General features: G+C 41.8%; 1 protein-coding gene and 1 long non-coding RNA gene across 2 annotated transcripts in view; one reads left to right on the plus strand and one right to left on the minus strand.

Moving 5' to 3' along the window:
- The window catches only part of BMERB1 (bMERB domain containing 1), a 138,671-nt gene that overhangs the window by 46,820 nt on the left and 69,100 nt on the right, over positions 1-22,751 (minus strand). The window lies entirely within an intron of this gene.
- LOC140076060 (uncharacterized) lies at positions 18,166-22,075 on the plus strand. The gene is made up of 3 exons (XR_011849513.1): positions 18,166-18,313; positions 20,052-20,197; positions 21,933-22,075. It is a non-coding gene; the product is annotated as an uncharacterized lncRNA (long non-coding RNA).

Genomic DNA, 22,751 nt, shown 5'->3' on the forward strand with positions numbered 1-22,751 from the left:
ACATCATCCATTGACAGTAGTGATGTAATGATGGGTCAGTGTTATCTATGTAGAGGTCATTGTACAGGGAGGGGGAGGAGATAAGCTGTGACATCATATATTGTCAGTAGTGATGTAATGATGGGTCAGTGTTATCTATATAGAGGTCATTGTACAGGGAGGGGGAGGAGATAAGCTGTGACATCATCTATTGTCAGTAGTGATGTAATGATGGGTCAGTGTTATCTATATAGAGGACATTGTACAGGGGGGAGTAGATAAGCTGTGACATCATCTATTGTCAGTAGTGATCTAATGATGGGTCAGTGTTATCTATATAGAGGTCATTGTACAGGGAGGGGGAGGAGATAAGCTGTGACATAATCTATTGTCAGTAGTGATGTAATGATGGGTCAGAGTTATCTATATAGAGGTCATAGTACAGGGAGGGGGAGGAGATAAGCTGTGACATCATCTATTGTCAGTAGTGATGTAATGATGGGTCAGTGTTATCTATATAGAGGTCATTGTACAGGGAGGGGGAGGACATAAGTTGTAACATCATCTATTGTCAGTAGTGATGTAATGATGGGTCAGTGTTATCTATGTAGAGGTCATTGTACAGGGAGGAGGAGGAGATGAGCTGTGACATCATCTATTGTCAGTAGTGATGTAATGATGGGTCAGTGTTATCTATATAGAGGTCATTGTACAGGGAGGGGGAGGACATAAGTTGTGACATCATCTATTGTCAGTAGTGATGTAATGATGGGTCAGTGTTATCTATGTAGAGGTCATTGTACAGGGAGGGGGAGGAGATAAGCTGTGACATCATCTATTGTCAGTAGTGATGTAATGATGGGTCAGTGTTATCTATATAGAGGTCATTGTACAGGAAGGGGGAGGAGATAAGCTGTGACATCATCTATTATCAGTAGTGATGTAATGATGGGTCAGTGTTATCTATATAGAGGTCATTGTACAGGGAGGAGGAGGAGATAAGCTGTGACATCATCTATTGTCAGTAGTGATCTAATGATGGGTCAGTGTTATCTATATAGAGGTCATTGTACATGGAGGGGGAGGTGATAAGCTGTGACATCATCTATTGTCAGTAGTGATGTAATGATGGGTCAGTGTTATCTACATAGAGGTCATTGTACAGGGAGGAGGAGTAGATAAGCTGTGACATCATCTAATGTCAGTAGTGATGTAATGATGGGTCAGTGTTATCTATATAGAGGTCATTGTACAGGGAGGGAGGAGGAGATAAGCTGTGACATCATCTATTGTCAGTAGTGATGTAATAATGGGTCAGTGATATCTATATAGAGGTCATTGTACAGGGAGGGAGGAGGAGATAAGCTGTGACATCATCTATTGTCAGTAGTGATGTAATGAGGGGTCATTGTTATCTATATAGAGGTCATTGTACAGGGAGGGGGAGGAGATAAGCTGTGACATCATCTATTGTCGGTAGTGATGTAATGAAGGGTCAGTGTTATCTATATAGAGGTCATTGTACAGGGAGGGAGGAGGAGATAAGCTGTGACATCATCTATTGTCAGTAGTGATGTAATAATGGGTCAGTGATATCTATATAGAGGTCATTGTACAGGGAGGGAGGAGGAGATAAGCTGTGACATCATCTATTGTCAGTAGTGATGTAATGAGGGGTCAGTGTTTTCTATATAGAGGGCATTGTACAGGGAGGGGGAGGAGATAAGCTGTGCCATTATCTATTGTCAGTACTGATGTAATGATGGATCAGTGTTATTTATATAGAGGGCATTGTATAGGGAAGGGAGGAGATAAGTTGTAACATCATCTATTGTCCGTAGTGATGTAATGATGGGTCAGTGTTATCTATATAGAGGGCATTGTACAGGGAGGGGGAGGAGATAAGCTGTGCCATCATCTGTTGTCAGTTGTGATGTAATGATGGGTCAGTGTTATCTATATAGAGGTCATTGTACAGAATGGGGGAGGAGATAAGCTGTGACATCATCTTTTGTCAGTAGTGATGTAATGATGGGTCAGTGTCATCTATATAGAGGTCATTGTACATGGAGGGGTTGGAGATAAGCTGTGACATCATCTATTGTCAGTAGTGATATAATGATGGGTCAGTGTTATCTATATAGAGGTCATTGTACAGGGAGGGGGAGGAGATAAGCTGTGACATCATCTATTGTCAGTAGTGATGTAATGATGGGTCAGTGTTATCTATTTAGAGGTCATTGTATAGGGAGGAGGAGGAGATAAGCTGTGACATCATCTATTGTCAGTAGTGATGTAATGATGGGTCAGTGTTATCTATATAGAGGGCATTGTACAGGGAGGAGATAAGCTGTTACATCATCTATTGTCAGTAGTGATGTAATGATGGGTCAGTGTTATCTATATAGAGGTCATTGTACAGGGAGGGGGAGGAGATAAGCTGTGACATCATCTATTGTCACTAGTGATATAATGATGGGTCAGTGTTCTCTATATAGAAATCATTGTACAGGGAGGAGGAGGAGATAAGCTGTGACATCATCTATTGGAGGCAATTATGATGTTTTCAATAGCTGTCTTACTCATATCTGTCGTGTCTTTGATGTAACTGAGGTATGTTTAGAAAAAAAGGAAAAATTACAACAAATTTTGACTTTACTATCAGTCAATTATGGTGAAAAAAATAAACTTGTACTTACCCGATGTCCTGGGCCTTCGTAACTTGGTGGAATGCTCTTGGCATGCTCCAAAAGGCTCCGTCAACTTCCGGCCTCCTAGCACACCCTACCTATCCCCTTTCCCGGTGGGCAGAAGTTTTGGAGTCAAGGTGCCGTGCCCCTGCAAACAAACAGGATAACGGCACCAAGGTAAGGTGGCATGGAAAAGGTAAAATATTTTTATAATGTTGGACAACCCCTATAAAAATATTATCTCTGAAAAATATTAATAAGCATAATTTATCATAATTATGACTGTATCATAATTTGATACAGTCAATCCAATAGGACTACATACCTAGATGCTCTTCAGAAAGTCCTGAGAATTTATAAATATCTTCAATTATCAACAGAATCATGTATTTTGTGAAACAATAATCCCTCAAGTATGAAGAGTCTCTTATAAGAGATAGATTCAATTTATGTAATGATAAGGGCACATCTGCACCATCTCAACAGAATCCTTTGCTATCGGCTTAGTGAAAAGTCTCGATGGGCCCTTGTTTGATAGACTCACATCTTATTGTCACATAAGTACCTCATTCACCTTAAATCCATTACCGAAAGGTTGACATGTCAATTATGTCAATCTGCCATAGGAGAACGCTTATATTTATCATGGAGATTACATTGAAGACGCTTTGTCTGAATTTTCCAATGTTCTTCCTTAGTTCCAGCTATGCCCACACATATTTACACAGATGCACATTTGTTATATCTAAATAGTAAAATAAAAACATTATTTGCAGTTACGTGGTAATTGCCCAATTTTCCCAATCCCTTTAAATTGTAAACGGAAACATAAAATGACTCTGAAAGCATCGCTACCCGCTGAGTACGAAATGAACACATTAAACCTTTCAGTTAGTTTTCTGTTATTCATTTACATTTGCTTTGGAGCTTTAATGTATTCTTTAAGTTTCTTTTAGTTACTCTTGAAAAAAATATATTTGTCTCTATAAAAACTCTGCGTGTTTCACTGTTTTTATTGGCAGTCGTTGTCATGTGTTCTGGGTCTGCTGGAAGTTTTACCAAATTCTAGTCACCTGTCCCCCAATGACTTTGTAATGGTAATGACTGATTGGGCCAACTCAGTCAATACTTTGGATGGTCCATTGTTTTCAAAATCACCATATTTTTCAATTGTGTTTCATGACTGTAATGAGTTGAGGGATATGCATATTGACCAATTGGAGTGGGGCAGATTTACTTACCCGGTCCATTCGCGATCCAGCGACGCGTTCTCCGGCGCTGATTCAGGTTTTGTCGGGTATGCCGTGCGCCTGATGTCCACTAGGTGTCGCTGCTGCGCTGGAGTCCGCCGGAGTTCGCTGGAATTCACCTCCTTCGTTCCGGTGTATGTGAGTGCTATTTTTGCGACACATTTTTTTAAAAAATTCTGCGTATTTTCCGAATCCGACGGTTTTCCGACGGCCACTCTCCCCGATTTCTGTCACGTCAAAGCCAGCGCCGATGCGCAACAATCCGATTGCGTGCGCCAAAATCCCGGGACAAATCGGAGCAAAACGGAAATATTCAGGAAACTCAACATGCGACGTTCGGACCCTTAGTAAATGAGCCCCATTATTTATCTGGAAAGAGTGTGTGCTTTAATAGCCACAAATGGGAAATTGATCCCCTATTTGCGGTTGGTTTTGGCCTGGTGGACATTGGCGAGTGAGCACCGGTCCCCAACCCATGAGCATAGGTAAGAGTAGCCACACCACAAATCATCCAATGCATGCTCCGTGACTCACCATGCTGTTACCACTCACAATAGACCTCAATGGGTGGCCTTGAATTAGCTGCCATTTTTGTGGCTAGCTAACGATCCACAAAACGGTTGTATACATGAGGCCTAAAGGGAATAATCTTTTACCTCACCAACATTTACAAACTGTTGGCAATATGTTGTAGGGAAATACACAATGATTTCCAAAATAACTTTATTATTTTTCTGCGTTATGCCATTTCTTAGAAACTCACATTATAATCTGTATGCTAATGAGGCAGTTGGTGCACTAGGGGTGTGTCATCAGCACCGGGGGGCACTGCTATACCTGCCTTGACCAGTGCCGTCTCTGTCAGCTAAGTAGGAGATTTGTCTTGTGAGATTGGTAGGGAAACACTTGAAGAGGAAGGAAGTAATTTAAGAGGGAATAGCAGTGTTAAAGATTTTGTCGCACAAGCTTTCCTCATTAGCATAGAGATTAAACTGGAAATAACTTAGGGATGGCATAATAATAAAAGTTACGTTTTCTTTTCCAGTGCATTTCTCTACAACATGCTACCAGCAACATTTGATTGAAGCAGTAGACCCTTTTACGAGTCAATTTATTTTATTAATATTATTGCATTGCATCTATTTAAGTCTTCATATATTTCACTTGGTTTAACTCACTCAAAATGCAAAATAAAGTGTCAAGAGTGAAGCAAAGTTCTAGAAAAAAAATATTTGTGTGTTATACAAAAGCGATATTGGAGTTTATTGATGTAGACCCCTTTGTTGTTACTAGCTTCACTCAGCCTTTTTCAGCTTTCAGAATAATGAACTTGTTATAAACATGCAACATTCATCTCTTTATATAGATAAATTGATCCCTCTCACTACCCCAACCCTATATAGCCCATCATATAAGCCATATATAATTTAAGCACATCACATAAGCACTTTTAGTGCATTTTTTGACTTCCTAAGTAACTGTGCCCCAATATGTATATAACAGTGCACATCTTCCATGGTATACAGCATGACTCATGGGGGAGGGACAGCAGAACAGCAGGACTAGGAATCTCTCATCTCTATTTCCTGCCGTCTACTTCCCCCATGTGGTCAGCAGCTACTAGGACAGTAATGTGTGAGTGCATAAATGTATATATATCATATGCATGCATGTGTGTGAATGAGAGTATACATGTGTGTATGTATGCAAGAGTGTATAAATCTATCAGTATACAAATATGATTATTTTCTGAGGGAGCAGGGGGGTCTCATTCAGAAGTCTGCTATGGGGTCCTTCCTCTCCTAATTACGCCCCTGAAACTGTAATTATGTAAAGTTTTAACACATTACAGCTTTTTGCTGAGGTTTCAGTCAGGGGGACAATTCCCATATTAAGATAAAACATAGCAGAATACAATTAAGGACAAATAATTCTGTAAAATACAAAACCATTGGACAGATTTTGGTCAGAATTATTATCAATGTGTTGATTTTCCTTATAAAAATGCTAAGTACAAGTCATGTTTTTATACTATTAGCCTTTTGCTTCTTCATCAAACTTTGTGGAGTCAACATTGATTTTGAAAAAACCTGAACAATTTCCAAGAAAATATATTCCAAGCTGAGCGTCTAGATACAAGATAAATAAATATTAAGACAAAGACGCCGACGCTGCCAAAGCAAAACACCTACAAGGCAGTAATTTAGAGCTTCTGAATTCAGTACATTTTTTTCTAAAATACTTAAATCAATAAGTTATAAACGCTAGTTATTTTGAAAGCATCTGCGCTGATTTCGTAAGGAATAATATTTAAGATTTTTTAGATAAAGGGTTATTCCTGTTTCAGCAAGTAATTGATATTGTTTGAATAATGAAAAGTTATACAAATATTCAATATACATTCTGTATCAATTCCTCACAACTTTCTAGATCTCTGCTTGCTGTCATTTGATAGAAAGCTTCATTGTTTGTTTCCAGTGGATAGAAATCTGACCATGGTCACACAGGTGCACGGCCCATTATATCACACAGCTCTGACTACTCTCTGTGATACTAATGAGCCGTGCACCTGTGTGACCATGGTCAGATTTCTATCCACTGGAAGTAAACATTGAAGCTTTCTATAGCAGGACAGCAAGCGGAGATCCAGGAAACAGTGAGGAATTGATACAGAGAATATATTGGAAAATTGTAATTTCGTCATACAAACAAGAACATTGATTTGCCGAAGTGGGAATACCACTTTAATATAATAGATAGATGGATAGATAGATAGATAGATAGATAGAAAAAAAGCAGCACTCCAGGCGATAAATTCAAGAAGATGTGGTCCTTTTTATTTCATATGCATATGCATATTGCTCGAGCGTGCTGCCTGGACTTTCTATTTGTAGATAGATAGATAGATAGATAGATAGATAGATAGATAGATAGATAGGAAATAGTATCAAAACAGTACAAGCAGAAGCAAAATAGTAAAATAAATTGCATGCTCCAAAAGTGAAATAATAAACACTTTAATTGGAAAGGTAATAAAAGCTTACAGGAACAAATGAAAACCAAAGTCATTGAGATTGATCAGTCTGACAAAGGTTATTTAGAGACATCTCTAAAGATTTGAAACTCAAGAGAACCATGTTGTGATCCATTATCCACAAATGGAAAAAGCATGGAGCTGTGGTGAACTTTCGAAAGGAGTGGCTGTCCGTCCAAAATGACCCTAAGGGTGCAGCGACGACGAGAAGTCACAAAACACTCCACAACAACATCCAAAAAAACTGCAGGCCTCTTTGGATCTCCCCATGATGTGCAGCTACTGACAATCTTTTGGTCTATTTCACTTTGTCAAGCAGGTCCTATTTAAGTGCTTCCTTGCTTGGCAGTAATCAGATTATGATTATTGAACTCAGCTTCCAAAAGCTGTGAGAAAACACAGTTCATATATATTTTAAGGGTAGGGTGAACTACTTGTTAATATAACAGCAGTGCTGTTAATACAGATCCAGCACAGCTGTTTGGCAGGCGGAGTGTCCGTGTATTATATATTTCGATACGATGCAGGGACTCCCACCCAGTGCACTGTTTGCAGGCTGTGGAATTGGCCAAGATACGACCGGATTCCACATTCTTCACATCTTCCCGTGGAGTGCGGGTAGAGATAGGTCTATGAACTATAATCCATACACACTGATGCACGGGGTGCATGGATGTGTCTCTATCCAAAGATGAGAGGGAAGAGGAGGGTTGGAGGGAGAGTGGGGGGATAGAAGTTTTTTATTTTTAATCAAGGAGCAGCATGGGGCTTTTATTTTTGGGTGCTGCTGCATGGGATATTTTATGAGTAAGGGCTGCTGCATGGGGAATTTTATTAGTGTGTGCTGTTCCATGGGGCATTTCATTAGTGGGTGCTGCCGCATGGAGCATTTTATTAGTGGGGACTGCTGCATGGGGCATTGTATTAGTGGGGGCTGTTCCATGGGGCATTTCATTAGTGGGTGCTCCTGCATGGGGTATTTTATCAGTAAGGGCTGCTGCATTGCACATTTTATTAGCGGGCGCTGCTCCATGAGACATTTTATTAGTGAGGGGAGGATGCATAGGACATTACATTAGTGAGGGAGGGTGCATAGGACATTTCATTAGTGAGGGGAGGATGCATAGGACATTACATTAGTGAGGGAGGGTGCATAGGACATTTCATTAGTGAGGGGAGGATGCATAGGACATTTCATTAGTGAAGGGAGGATGCATAGGACATTTCATTAGTGAGGGGAGGATGCATAGGACATTTCATTAGTGAGGGGAGGGTGCAAAGGGCATTTCATTAGTAGGGGAGCCTTCTGGGCATTTCACCACTGACCACCTTAAGCTTATACTCAGAGTCTAGAGTCTAAAGTCAATACATTTTTCCTGTTTTTTGGGGTAAAATTAGGTGCCTTGGCTTATACTTCAGTAGGTTTTTTTTCTATATTTTGTGTAACAGGTTCGTTTTATTTCCAAGTTCAGATTCTATTTTATAATAAAAGAGAATGAGGTTGACAATATCATATATATTATATCTGTTTATACCTGGAACTGAGCTCTTCTTTGTGGTTGCTTCTGTAGATCAGTCTTGTATGGAACATCGGGTTATATTATATATATACACACATAAAGCGGAATTTTCTGCTCAACACTAATGTGAACTTCAAAGAATGCCAAACAGAGGCAATCTCTGTATTATCTGCATATATTTCTGTACTGCATTAACAACAAAGGAATAACATAAAACGCTGCGGCAAATCCTTTATTGAGGAACTTTTTAATGGCTCTACCATTGTCCATTCCCCTGCAGATAAAAGTCTCTTGTTGAATGACATGAGTGGAGAAGTTGCTGTACTGCAGAGGGATGACTCACCGGCACATTGCAGCATCTGAAATCTTCTGCATTGAGCAAATAACCTCATAATCCATCCATTGTCAGCACTGTTGCTATCCATATAGCGGTGAGAATAACTAAAGAAAGGTCCACGCGTGTGTCATCTTCTAATGATACCATTCTTCAGTCCACAGATGCCCCAATTGTCATATCTGGAAGGTGTTGGGTAGTCATACCATAAAATATTTAAAACTACAATGTCTGCATATTATATACTGTATTACATGTTTATGATGAACGGTACTAAGAACTCAGAACTGAAGTCTGAATAGGGCTTTATGCAGTTGGCGTGGGCATGGATGCCAGTGTAAAGTTGGTTTATAATAAAGCCAGCAAACTACAGCATTGTGTCTGTACAGACTGATCTCAGGAGTTATAGCTAAACACCAATAATAAATCTAATTATTTATACATTTTTTATTCATCAGTAATGATTGAAGAATAACTAACCATAAAGTGTACATATTCTTGTATAGGCCATTAAGAAGCTTGATGCATCTGGGTTGCACAAACTTTTTGGGCCATACCATTCAACTTCAAGAGGCCTCACTTGTATACCACTTCAGGTGGTCACCTACTTAAGAACAACCGCCTTACAGACGACCCCTAGTTATAAACAGACCTCTGGATGTTGGTAATTTACTGCACTTTAGCCTTAGGCTACAATAAACAGCTATAACAGTTATCACAGGTGTCTGTCATGAAGCTTTATGGTTAATCTTGGTTCTTATGACAACCCAACATTTTTAAAATCCAATTGCCACAGAGACCAAAAAAATTTTGACTTGGGTTACAATTATAAAGTTTATAGCTCCAACTTACATACAAATTCAACTTAAGAACAACTCTACAGAACCTATCTTGTATGTAACCCGGGGACTGCCTGTACTAAAAAAGCACCAATTACCAAATTACAAAAAATACCATCTCAAAAAACACCAAAAATACTGCATAAAGACAAGAATAAGGCTACTTTCACAGGAACGTACACCTGCCAGGCCGTAGCCCTGCCCTGAGCCCTCCCCTCTCCATAGCGATGCATGGTGCATGGCGCCGTAACATGGGGAAAGATAGTACATGTGCGGCACCGCATCACTCTGTGATGGGGACTTAGTACAGAACCACACCAGAAAATAAATGATACAGACCCCCATAGCAGACTATAAATAATAGACAGTAAATAATTAATATGTACAGACCAAAAAAAATAAAAATAAGGTAGACCCCAGACCAGACAATCAATATTAAAGGAAATCTACCATCACAATCTATAGTGGTTAACCAGGGGCACTTACTTATAGATCCAGACACCCTGAGTCCCCCTGACCAATCATAGCCATGGCTAGTTGCTGGAGCGTCAATTTGCAGGATTGGCTGTTCATCCACCAATCAGGCAATATCTCCGGGTCAGGCGGCCGGACCCAACCATCGCGTCCATTCATCTCTACACATTATGAGTTATCTTCCGTTGCGCTGTCTCATTTTAGCTAGACCCATGCCAACAAATTAACTCAGAATTAAAGATCTTTCACTCTATACTTGCTTTCAAATTGTCATAGTGATGGCCACTGTCCCTAATTATGTAATTGTTTTAATATTTTGTCCAAAGAGGTGTACTCAACATAAAAAATGTCTACGAGGCTGATGTTTTTTAAAAAGTCTTGAGAGCTTAAAGGGATTGTTCACTTTAAGCACATTCCAGCAAATAATTGATCTTGTTTGTGTAATAAAAAGTTATACAAGTTTCCAATATTATTTCTTTGTCAATTCTTCATGGTTTTTTAGATCTCTATTTGCTGACATGTAACAGGAAGCTTCATTGTTTACTTCCTGTAGATAAACACCGGTCCCTGGTCATGTGATATCACACAGGTGCATAGCTCTTTATTATCACACAACTCTGATTACACTGATATATTGAGCCGTTCACCTGTATGACATTACATGACCAGTAACCAGGTGTTTATCTACAGAAGGCAAACATTAAAGATTCCTATAGAATGACAGCAAGCAGAGCAACATAGAAAACTGTAAAGAATTAATACAGAAAGTATATTGGAAATTTGTATAATTTTTCATTACACACCAATATCAGGTATTTGCTGAAGTGTACAATCCCTATCCTTTTAAAATAGTAAACAAGGATCATGCCTATGTGGATATAACATAGCCCATACACCTACTGGATGACTCTGTATTGGCGGTAGCCCCTGCCTGCCACCATGTCACCTGCCGTAGCAGTCGCTCGGTTGCTGTTTCTGTTGCTCACCATACTCCTCCACATTCTCTAGTCCTTCTCCACCGTCCTGCTCCTGTCCACCTGCAGGCGTGCATCAGTTCCTAATCTTCAGTGGGCCAATTTGCACGCTTCAAATCTGTCCCCCAACAACAAGTGCATAACCTTAGTGACAAAATGCACCGTGGAAGGTGCCTGAGCATTGTGGTGCTACTGTTCCCGGCAAAACTATGCAACACTTCTTCTACCTAAACTCCTGTGTTCTACTACATTGATGACCCTAGATGACCTGGTGTCCTGTCGTGCTGTCTTTCCATTTGCCACCTGCCTGGAAAACCAGACTGCTCTGTGCCTGCCCCCTGGTGCTGAGCATCTCCATCTCCTGACCTACCTGGGTCAGCTGTTATCATACCAGAATATCCACAAGAGGTAGCCACCTTGCAAAGCCTCTATAGGGATGGCCAGATCCCTGTATTGGGGTAAAATGGCAAAAAATAAAAAGGTCCAGTGATAACACCCTTGGTGGTGGCCCAAATTCATGATGACAATGATCTATGATGAGAAGCCCTAACACCTTGTAAATGCCATGGAAATTTCAGAGCATATTCAGAACCAAAGTCTATGTGAAATCTGCAGAAAGAAAGCAATTACTGATAGCTGATTGCCAGCTCTTCATAATTATATAGGACCAATTACTGGACTACTAAGCAAAGTATCAGCGGAGAAGTTAAACCGGAAATTTTTTGTCTCTAATGCGGCTCAAAAACTTGTACACAGATGCATGTACAAAAAAAAAAAACTAAAAATATTTCTCTGACCAGCCACATGTCAGGAAAAATAATTGTGTCCATTAGATTATTTATTCTCCATTCAATTTCCCAAATAATTTATGAAGCGCATTTCCTAGATACAAGAGAAAGCCGCCTGCCTCCAGGCTTTTACCGGTGACCCGCAGTTCTTGAGTGAATTGAGCAGCTCTGGGCCAGGAGCAATGTTTTACGTCACGCTGAAGCAATGGCTGCCAACACACATTTGCTAATTAAAGTTATATGAGCCGCTGTAATGGCCACAAATACAGAGCTCCTGTAAAATTCATCATTTTACCAGCCATCCAAGCAGCCTGTAATTTCACCCTGGATGGACTAAATTTAACTGACAGATTGTTAAGATATGCAGCTGATTTCCTTCTGCAAATTTACAATATGATGCTCTCAGATTAGGTCTCTATTCATTACATTGTCTGCTGGAACATAAGTCAACAGGAATTACTAATCCATTTACATTGCAGAAGAATAAACCTGGTTATATGAGGTCACTGAATACAAACACATTTTACGCCTGAAAACTGGGGTGAAAGTCCTAAAATAGGAGAAATTCTGGCACTCTGGCAAGAATTGCTCCTATTTTCCCCCTTATGCTGTCTCCACACCAAGTGGGCGTGGAGGGGTGTAAAGGGGGGTACATTGGGCTGGTTTTTGGGGTGTTCCTGCCCCGTGCCCACACACTAGCTATAGCCTGGGCCCATTCAGGTGCAGGCTATGGCGCAATTTTACCTTAGGCCGGACCTGGTGTAGAACTGCCCCACCGGTGCAGAGAATTGCAGCCACCTGCTGGGTGGTTGGCGCTTACTGCACATCTATCTATCTATCGCATATCTACAGGTGAAATCAGAAGTTTACATACAGAATTTAAAAAAGACACATATAATATTGTTCTCATATAAAATTAGAAATCAGACATGAAATCAGAATAAACCTTTCCTCTTCTAGGTCAATTAGAATTACCAAAAATATGTAATTTTAATGCTAAAATAACGAGAGAGAGAATTTTTTTCAATTCGTCGGATTGGCTGTTCGTCCACCAATCAGGTAATATCTCGGGGTCAGGCAGCTGAGCCGAACCATCGGGTCCATTTATCTGTACGCATTGAGTCCACTTCAGTTGCGCTGTCTCATTTTAGTCAGACCCATGTCAACAAATTAACTCAGATTAAAGATCTGGTTGATGTATGGAGATGCTCCTTGAGTATTGCCACATAATGGGGCACATTTACTAAGAAAGTCGGAAACTTCACTAAAAGTTCTCTTCCCATGTATAATGCTGGGTGCGACAGATTTTTTAAGAACGTGCACCAGAAATCATGAATCTGAGGCTTCCCTGCACTGGCCCGACAGAGTTCACCAACTTTTTTGTGGTGCACCTTTAACATAGGGAGCATGTTCAATCAGGTGGATGGTCCGACTGAGAGCCCTAATATGTGTCGCATGGAGGCTAGTGCAGCTGCACAATAGTGAGACACAATAGTGGCACAGAAACTTCTTAAATACCTGTGCAAGCCATTTTCACCTAAAAGAATGTGCAAAGTCCTTCTGAAAACTGGCTCAAAGACCTAATTGTTCCTCAATGTTCTTTCCATCTGATGCATCTATTTTGTGAGGTGCGCCAGTCCCTCCACAACTTGATGCTACCCACCTCCTCCCTTGTCACACAGTTGCGATAACATTTTCACTCTCAAAAGATTCTCCCTTTTTCCTCCACATATAACAATTGTCATTATGGCCAAACTGATTAATTTTAGTTTCGTCAGTTCCTATGTGCATTTGCAAATATTAATCTGGCTTTTTTCTGTTTCTTTTGGAGTAATGGCTTCTTTCTGGCAGAGTGGCCTTTCAGTACATGTTGATACAGGACTCGTTTCAATTTGGATTATGGCACACACTTATCAGCTTCAGCAGCATCTTCACAAGGTCTTTTGCTTTTGTTCTTAAGTTAATATGCACCTTTCGGACTAAAGCACGTTCATCTCTGGAAGACAGAACCCGTCTCCTTCCTGAGAGGTATGATGGCTAGACATTCCCATCTTGTTTTACAAGGCACATTCAGGTATTTGGATGAACCAGACTTGTACAGGTCCACAATTCTCTTTCTGATAACCTGGCTGATTTCTCTAGACCTTCACATGTTGTTACACAAAGAAGCTGTGTGTTTCAGGTCTTAAATTACATCCACGTTGTTACTCAAATTAATTCAGATGTTACCAATAAATAGGAAGCCTACATGCACATGCAATCAGCTGTCCCATATTGGTAAAAGGCATAGCAATCTCAGTGTATATGTCAGGATTCAAGGTAAGCCGACTAAATGGCACTTGGTTTTCACCAGAGCCCGCCGAAAAGCAGGTGGGACCTGCTGGGGCAGGGTACCACCAGGTGGCTCCACAGGTGCGACTTTGCCAGTGGTCAAGGCAAGGGATGTGGTCAGGGACAGGCAGGAGGTCGAGACATGTAGCACAGGATCAACGTCAGGAACAAAGCAGAAGGTCAGGGCAGGCAGTATGGAGTCAAAGTCAGGAACGGAACCGGGGTCGGTAAATCTGCAGACTGGCACAAGGCAACAAGACAAACTTTTTCTGAGGCATATAGCACAAATATCTGGCGGGGAATCTTGGGAGAGGCCGGCTTTTATTCAATTATCTGGGAATGGCCAGCACCAATTTGCGGTGTGCTAGCCTTTTAAATCCTCGAGCACCATCGCACTTGCGCCCTAGGAGGCGGGGACGCACGCTCCAGGCAGCTGGATCCGGAGCAGGAGCGTGGATAGGTAAGGAAGCAGGGAGGATAGGTAAGGAAGCAGCTGGGGACCAGAGCGAAGCACGGGTGTGCCCGCGAACCCGGGATGTGGGTCATTGGGACACCTGTGACAGCATGTAAACTTTTGACTTTGCAGAAAGAAAGTATCTCTCATTATTCACCAAAGAAAACTGAGATGTGTGTTTTAGGGTACATACGGGCATACCGCCGTGTGCTGGAGAGGAGGAGGCGGCCCTCCTCCCTCCATAGAGAATAGCGGCGCACGGCCGCACACACGCCGAAAGATAAAGCATGCTCTATCTTTTTGCGGCGTGCGGGCCGGATCGGTGCCACACATGTGTGGCACCGTATGTGCGCCACAATGCTATTGCCGTCAATGGGGACGTACATGCGGCCGCAAATTTGCGGCCGCATGTACGTCCCCGCAGACGCCCATCTGAATGTGCCCTTAGACACTTTTCATGCCCTGTCCTATAAGAGGCCACTATAAAATGAGACCATGAATGTCTTAAAGTTAAGTGTGACCTGGTTGCTTTAGTTTTATTATATTCAGAAATGATCTGACAAATCGTGTAGAAAATGAATTAAGAATATTACTACATAAATGTCAGTGACCTGCTGGTGCAGGATAATGGTTTATCAATTATGATAAAATGCTAATAGGCCACAATATATTACAATTAGAAAGTCTAATTTTAACCTTTCATGCCTCTTGTCTGCTTGATTCATCTAACCTTTGTTCACTTTGTTGTTGTTTTTTCTTTTTTTTATAACCACTTCATGGCCAGCACCGATCGTGGGTGTTATCAGTGCGTGTTTCTTGCATTATTCAGCAAATGCTCACCATCCCATGAGCCCTCTCCAAACACCCGCTGCAGATGCGTGACATAGTAATACGTGATGCTTTGTTAAAGGGTTAATACAAGGTATATTAAGCAACTATGCCTGATTTCATCAGTCTTGACCATATGTAGACTAACATTTAGGTCTTGATGATCTGTGTAACCATTCCTTTATTCATGTTGGTAGTAGCAGCAGAATTGTTAAAATGCATTTATATTCCAGGATTGTAGCTGGAACGCACTCCATACACACATCAGTGTATAAGGTCTCTCCCAGTTCACCTTTATTGCTGTTATATAAATGCATATTTATATATTCCTGCTGCGACAAACAGAAAACAAAAAGTTATGGTTACACAGATATCCAAGGACAATACCTAACATCAACTGCAGCTTTGCAATTTCATAACTAGTGTTAGACTCCCTTTAAATAGATTTTCTGTTTCATCTAAGTTTAATCACTATAAAAATATAAATAGGTAATATATAAAATATTGGTGTACCACAATGCAATCTTTACCTGATTGGTTTGCGCAGTGGTCGCTTCTTTAGTATCAAACTACCTAAAAGATTTGTAAGTACACAATTTCATAGAAATTTCAACTTTTTGTTCAATTTTCGCTTCCCACCCTCAAAAATCTACAACTTTTTCATTTTTTCATGTAGAGAGCTGTGTGAGGGCTTATTTTCTGTGTAATATATTTTACTTCTCAGTGACATTATTTATTATTCCATACCGTGTACTGGGAAGCTGGAAAAAAGATCCAAATGTGTGAAAAAACGCATTAGTGTCACTTTCTTTTAGGGTTCAGTTGTTACGGCTTTCATTGTGCGCTCCAAAGGATTTGTCTACCCCCCTGAGGGAGCGACAGCGAAACGTACGTCGTGGTGCTGTGGTGGTGGTCTGGTTTTTTGGTATTCATCTTTTGATTGGTATAGGGATTACCGTATATTTGATTGTAGTGGGTATCTTTGTTGGTATTCATACTTTATTCTTTGGTTGGCTACGATCACAGTGATACCAAATTTATATAGGTTTTATTGTGTTTAAATACATTTTCACTAATTAAAACATTGGGGCTAGAGATGAGCGAACACTAAAATGCTCGGGTACTCGTTATTCGAGACGAACTTTTCCCGATGCTCGAGTGCTCGTCTCGAATAACGAACCCCATTGAAGTCAATGGGAGACTCGAGCATTTTTCAAGGGGACCAAGGCTCTGCACAGGGAAGCTTGGCCAAACACCTGGGAACCTCAGAAAAGGATGGAAACACCACGGAAATGGACAGGAAACAGCAGGGGCAGCATGCATGGATGCCTCTGAGGCTGCTTAATCGCACCATTATGCCGAAATTATGGGCAACAGCATGGCCATGACAGAGTGACCGAATGAAGCTAGATAGCATGTAAAACATCCAATAATTGACCCTGACACTATAGGGGACGGCATGCAGAGGCAGAGGCAGCGGCAGCAGGCTAGAGAGTGGCATGGCGACATACCCTAATTGGACTCAGGCTTCAAACCAATGGGTGTCAGAGAGGAACCAAAGGAGGTGAGCAAGAAGCGCTCAAATAATATCGGTACATGATAAAAGTTTGCCAGTATATTTTGTGGATTACACAGCAGGGTGGCGACAAAGTTAACATGGAAGCCATGAAAACAACCCAAAATTCTGCCTGACACAGCTCGTTTGATAAGGGGACCATGTATGCTTACAGTTCATGCCAGTCGCTGCACTGGCTGCCAGTCTCCTTTCGAATACAGTTTAAAATAATAATAACCCTCATCCATAAAGCTCTGTATAATGCTGCACCCCCCTACCTCTCCTCTCTTATCTCAGTCTATCGCCCAACCCGTGCTCTTAGATCCGCCAGTGATCTTAGATTAACCTCTACCCTAGTGCGGACCTCCCACTCGCGTCTCCAAGACTTCTCTAGAGCTGCACCAATTCTATGGAATGCTCTGCCCTGGACTATCAGACTAATACCTAACCTCCAAAGTTTCAAACGTGCTCTTAAAACCCATTTCTTTAGGCAAGCCTATAACACTCATTAACTGCATGAAGTTTTAACTCTTCTACTAACCCGTCCTGTGTCGTCCTCCCATCTGTTATCCAGCAACCAACAGGCACCAGACTTCTCTGCAGTCCCATTCACCCTGGACCTGGTATATAAGATGACGGCTGAGTGGTTCAAGCGACAGCAATTCCATTTATTATATTTTTTCTATTCCCTAAGAAGAATGGCTTGACCATTAAATATTCTTTTACCTCGTGTTACCCCATCATCTTCATAAACCGTAAGCTCTGGCGAGCAGGGACCTCACTCCTGTTGTTCCATACAAATGTTGTGCTCTGTTACATTACATTTGTATTTGTTTCCTATGATTTGTAAAGCGCTACAGACAGAGCCGGATCTACATTGGCGCTCCTGGAGCACTTGCGCCGGGCCCCGGGTTCAGCCCTCTCTCTATGGGGCCCCGGCATCTGGCGCTGTAGATCCGGCCCTGTACACAAGAACATGCTACAGGGGCCCCCGCAGGCATCAGCTACTAAGTATGGGGCTGCTAAACGCTATTAGCAGCCCCATACTGACACGCACACACTATATGGCACTGTGCCTTTAAGGCACAGATACCATAGAGTGGCAGAAGTGCAGGTAGAGTGACCTCTGCCTGCACTTTCAGTCCTCCACAGACGGCCGATCTATGACTCATAGATCGCGCCGTCTGTGTCTCCACACTGCAGGGAGATGAAGAGCCTGGGTGCAGATCATCCTGTCAGCGCTGCGAGGGATCGTCTGGAAAGGTGAGTGAACTTTTATTATTTTATTGTTTTACAGGGGCCCAGAAAGGAAGATAGAAGATAATTTATAGATATTAAGGGGCAAATATATAGTGGAGGGGGGTATTTATATATGGAGGAAACACTGTATAGGAGACAGAGGGGGGAAGCCACTGTATAGGGGACGAGGGGGTGTAATTTATATATAGAAGAGTCACTGTATATGGGGGGTGTATTTTATATATGTTGAGGAGCAAATGTATAGTGGAGGGGGGTTATTTATATAGAGGAGCCACTGTATGGGGAGTGGGGGGTGTAATTTATATAGAGAGGAGCCATTGTATAGGGGACGGGAGAGGGTGTAATATATAGAGAGAGAGAGAGAGAGAGAGAGAAGGAACTGTATAGGGGACAGGAGGGGGTAATTTATAAATAGGGAAGCCACTGTATGGGGGACGAGGGGGTGTAATTTATAAATAGGGAAGCCACCGTATAGGGGACGAGGGGGTGTAATTTATAAATAGGGAAGCCACTGTATAGGGGACGAGGGGGTGTAATTTATAAATAGGGAAGCCACTGTATAGGGGACGAGTGGGGGTGTAATTTATACATAGAGGAGCCACTGTATAGGGGACGAGGGGAGTGTCATTTATATATAGAGGAGCCACTGTATAGGGGAGGAGGTGTCATTTATATATAGGGAAGCCACTGTATAGGGGACGGGAGGAGGTGTCATTTATATATAGAGGAGCCACTGTATAGGGGACGGGAGGAGATGTCATTTATATATAGAGGAGCCACTGTATAGGGGACGGGAGGAGTTGTCATTTATATATAGAGGAGCCACTGTATAGGGGACGGGAGGAGTTGTCATTTATATATAGAGGAGCCACTGTATAGGGGACGGGAGGAGTTGTCATTTATATATAGAGGAGCCACTGTATAGGGGACGGGAGGAGTTGTCATTTATATATAGAGGAGCCACTGTATAGGGGACGGGAGGAGTTGTCATTTATATATAGAGGAGCCACTGTATAGGGGACGGGAGGAGTTGTCATTTATATATAGAGGAGCCACTGTATAGGGGACGGGAGGAGTTGTCATTTATATATAGAGGAGCCACTGTATAGGGGACGGGAGGAGGTGTCATTTATATATAGAGGAGCCACTGTATAGGGGACGGGAGGAGTTGTCATTTATATATAGAGGAGCCACTGTATAGGGGAGTAGGTGTCATTTATATATAGAGGAGCCACTGTATAGGGGACGGGAGGAGGTGTCATTTGTATATAGAGGAGCCACTGTATAGGGGACGGGAGGAGGTGTCATTTGTATATAGAGGAGCCACTGTATAGGGGACGGGAGGAGTTGTCATTTATATATAGAGGAGCCACTGTATAGGGGAGGAGGTGTCATTTGTATATAGAGGAGCCACTGTATGGGGGACGGGAGGAGTTGTCATTTATATATAGAGGAGCCACTGTATAGGGGACGGGAGGAGTTGTCATTTATATATAGAGGAGCCACTGTATAGGGGAGGAGGTGTCATTTATATGTTTTGGGTTTAGTTGTTAAGTGGCGGTTGCTGTATAGCAGGGGCAGCTTTATATAAATGAATGTAAATGGCAGTGTACAGTGAGTGGCCTATAGCAGGGGTACTGTTCATTCCTAAATGGGGGTTCCATATATAGCTTTAGTAAGCAGGTGTTGTCTATATATATCCAGGTGCCATGATATTGTCAGTAATTGAGGTATCTTTAAGGGCACAGATGTGCTGCCAAGAGCTGAAGACATCTAGGGGCGAATTCATCACAGCTGGAGGAGTTACATCGGATGAAGAAGAGATCCCAGTCTACAGGGGGCGCTATAGAGGCTGTAATGAGGTTGTAATGAAGAAGACAGTAAACAGTGAGTAATCAGATATAATTATATTAAAATATTTTTGTTTATCTGCAGAGCATTTTATTTTTAATTTTAATGCAGTTTTTGGTACTTTTTTTTTATTGAGTATGTGTTAGGTGGTATTATTTTGCAGTGTTAATGGTAGCGGTCTGGTGGTATTATTTTGCAGTAGTAATGGTGGCAGTCTGGTGGTATTATTTCAGTCATACCGCAGCGGTAATGGTAGTGGTGTGGTGGTATTATTCAGTCATGAGGCAGGGGTAATGGTAGTGGTGTGGTGGTATTATTCAGACATGATGCAGGGGTAATGGTAGTGGTGTGGTGGTATTATTCAGACATGATGCAGGGGTAATGGTAGTGGTGTGGTGGTATTATTCAGTCATGATGCAGGGGTAATGGTAGTGGTGTGGTGGTATTATTCAGTCATGATGCAGTGGTAATGGTAGTGGTGTGGTGGTATTATTCAGTCATGATGCAGTGGTAATGGTAGTGGTGTGGTCATATTATTCAGTCATGATGCAGTGGTAATGGTAGTGGTGTGGTGGTATTATTCAGTCATGATGCAGGGGTAATGGTAGTGGTGTGGTGGTATTATTCAGTCATGATGCAGGGGTAATGGTAGCGGTGTGGTGGTATTATTCAGACATGATGCAGTGGTAATGGTAGTGGTGTGGTGGTATTATTCAGACATGATGCAGTGGTAATGGTAGTGGTGTGGTGGTATTATTCAGACATGATGCAGGGGTAATGGTAGTGGTGTGGTGGTATTATTCAGTCATGATGCAGTGGTAATGGTAGTGATGTGATGGTATTATTCAGTCATGATGCAGTGGTAATGGTAGTGGGATGGTGGTATAATACAGTCATGATGCAGTGGTAATGGTAGTGGTGTGGAGGTATTATTCAGTCATGATGCAGTGGTAATGGTAGTGGTGTGGTGGTATTATTCAGACATGATGCAGTGGTAATGGTAGTGGTGTGGTGGTATTATTCAGACATGATGCAGGGGTAATGGTAGTGGTGTGGTGGTATTATTCAGTCATGATGCAGTGGTAATGGTAGTGGTGTGGTGGTATTATTCAGTCATGATGCAGTGGTAATGGTAGTGGTGTGGTCATATTATTCAGACATGATGCAGTGGTAATGGTAGCGGTGGGGCGGTATTATTCAGACATGATGCAGTGGTAATGGTAGTGGTGTGGGGGCACAGTGTGGTCAGTTGTGGTGTGAGGAGTATATATGATATATGTGGGGGCATAGTGTGGTCAGTTGTGGTGTGAGGGGTATATATGAAATATGTGGGGGCACAGTGTGGTCAGTTGTGGTGTGAGGGGTATATATGATATATGTGGGGGCACAGTGTGGTCAGTTGTGGTGTGAGGGGTATATATGATATATGTGGAGGCACAATGTGGTCAGTTGTGGTGTGAGGGGTATATATGATATATGTGGAGGTATAGTGTGGTCAGTTGTAGTGTGAGGGGTATATATGATATATGTGGAGGTATAGTGTGGTCAGTTGTAGTGTGAGGGGTATATATGATATATGTGGGGGCACAGTGTGGTCAGTTGTAGTGTGAGGGGTATATATGATATATGTGGGGGTACAGTGTGGTCAGTTGTAGTGTGAGGGGTATATATGATATATGTGGGGGCACAGTGTGGTCAGTTGTGTTGTAAGGGGTATTTAAATATATGTATATAGGATGATGCCAACCAGTTCTGTTTTATAAACCTGCAGAGATGAGTCTTGGCTGCAACAAGTCTCCCTGAAGATTAGACAGGAGGGAAGAGACAACATCAGGGGCGTCACCTGAGGACTGGTATCTACTACTATATAGTTACTATATGCATACTGGTCTGTCTGTGTAGGTTATCATATAGTATTGCAGTATTATCCAGTCATTATGTAGTGGTGATAATCAGGATGTAATGTTATTATTTGGGCCCTGTACAGAGGTGTCATTAGTGATATTGCCCTTTGCTTGGTGGTGTTCATCAAGCTCATCAATAAATGGAGTTTATATGTAGTAAATGATTGGTAATACTGGTCTGTGTACAGAGTCTTGTGTTCAGTATCAGGATGTTGGTATTTTATTTATGTTGTGGTGATGCTGTGGGTTGCAGTTTCGAGGCATCTTTTGGAATTGTTTGGAATATTGGTTTTATGATAGTTTTAATTGGTAACAGTATTGTGGTATCATTATCTGGTAGTAGTATGGCGCTGATATTTGTAATAGGATAACTATGTGGTATCTTTTTTTCACATATATTGTTGTGGAAGGGGGCCCCGCGTTGGCTGCCAAGCTGGGGGGCCCCATCTTAAATGAGGTGCTCCATACCGCTGGGACCCTTAATCTGGCCCTGGCTACAGAATATGATGACGCTATATAAATAAAGATTATTATTATTATTATTATGGAGGCAGTGAACTAGTAGTAGATTAAAGGTGCTGCAACTATGTTAGTTGGATCTTGGCATGGAGCTGGCGCTCCGCTGCCAGGCGAGCTTTCGCCAATCCAAGCCCCTGTCTCTAGGCTACTCCCCAAACAGCACTTCT

This window comes from Engystomops pustulosus, chromosome 8 (assembly GCF_040894005.1).
Source record: "Engystomops pustulosus chromosome 8, aEngPut4.maternal, whole genome shotgun sequence".
Classification (NCBI taxonomy): Eukaryota; Metazoa; Chordata; class Amphibia; order Anura; family Leptodactylidae; genus Engystomops; species Engystomops pustulosus.